The sequence below is a fragment of the Elephantulus edwardii genome, unplaced genomic scaffold, assembly GCF_000299155.1.
Source record: "Elephantulus edwardii isolate Elephantulus edwardi_28Jun2011 unplaced genomic scaffold, EleEdw1.0 scaffold00267, whole genome shotgun sequence".
NCBI classification, from domain to species: domain Eukaryota; kingdom Metazoa; phylum Chordata; class Mammalia; order Macroscelidea; family Macroscelididae; genus Elephantulus; species Elephantulus edwardii.
This window is the reverse complement of record NW_006400017.1, coordinates 182,259-183,809: the sequence shown is the minus strand read 5'-3', so window position 1 is coordinate 183,809 and position 1,551 is coordinate 182,259.

Sequence of the window (1,551 nt, the reverse complement as noted above, 5' to 3'; positions counted from 1 at the left end):
AATTGGTATACCATCTATTCCGGGGGCCTTATTTTTTGCTATTTCCTTCAAAGCAGCTTGAACTTCTGCCTTCATCACCATAGGCTCTGGCTCAAATGCTATTTCATTAAATTCTTCTGTATCTGCCAATTCCTTTTGATACAATGACTCAGTATATTCCTTCCATCTTCTTTTGATACCTCCTGGATCATTTAATGGAATGGAATGTAGACTGAGAAAATCGTGGTTAGCAAAAGGCCCCCAGTTCCAAAGTCTTTGGAGGAAAAAATGTCAGAACAGATAGAAGGACGCTGAGAGATGAATCAACCAGTATGATGAAAAAAGATCAAGTTAATAATTGCAAACCACACCTAGTCTCTGTGAACACGGAAAGAATTTTGAGAGAGGGCTCTGTCAGGATATGCATATTAGGAAAGGGTGTCATTTCTCAGAGCTGAATTTCATAAATTCCTTGGAAAGGAATCTCTTTGGTTACTTAACATTAGAAATTAGTATCAAAGAATGGTGTAAACTCACAGCTTCACCTTTCTGGTACATAGCTTATCTTTGATTTGAAAGTGTTATTGTTATGTGCTGCAGCATTGGTGACCCCTACAGCAGATTTTCACAGGCTATAAATTGCACAGGAGGAGGTTGCCCGTGTTTCTCTTTTGTAGCAGCTGGTGAATTTGAACCTCACACCTTTGAGTTGACAGAGCAACTCCTTGCCATTAAGTCGCCAGAGCTCAATTTGAAATTGGTGACCTTTGAAGGCCACCGTCCTCCATTTTCAGAGCCTAATGCCCAAGAGGGTTGGTTTTTTTTACTCTCCCTCCCCCTCTTCCCACACACTCTTCAACACATGTGGACTTAGTTCTCTAAGGATCAGAGTCCGTCTTGCCCAGAAGCATTTTCTAGGACAAAGCTTTCGGAACGCTCTCATTTTCCTTGGGAGTTCTGGTGGCATAGTGCATAACATAACACCAACAGGTGAGCTCTTTAAATCCACCAACTAACTACTTCAAGATGGGCAGTCTCCTCTCTTACCAGGCTTGGAAACCCATGGGAGAGTCAATTAAGTGCAGTTCACTGCGTTAATTTTCATACTATTGTCCTTAGATGTCGTTGAGTCAAGTACCATTCCTGGAGGCCCAGTGAACAACAGATCTAAACCTTGTTAACCTGTGCCAACCTCATCATCTTTGATATACTTAATCCCATTGCTGTAGCCTCTGTGTCAATCTATCTCATTGAGGGCCTTCCTCTCTTTTGCTAATCTTCTACCTTTCCAAGCAGTTTCATAGAGGGTTTTTTAAAATTTTTATTGTTGGTGTGTTTTTTTTTTAATATTGAGTAGGAGATCAGGGTTGTGATTATTTTACTTTGTGGAGTATGAAATGGAGATCTCAGAACACTTGATCATTCTAATGGGAAACCTATACTTGGACCAGGAAGCCGTCATCAGAACAGAGCAAGGGAACACTTCATGGTTCAAAATTGGGAAGGGTGTATGCCAGGGATGCATCCTATCTCCATACCTTTTCAACCTGTATGCAGAACAGATTATCCAGG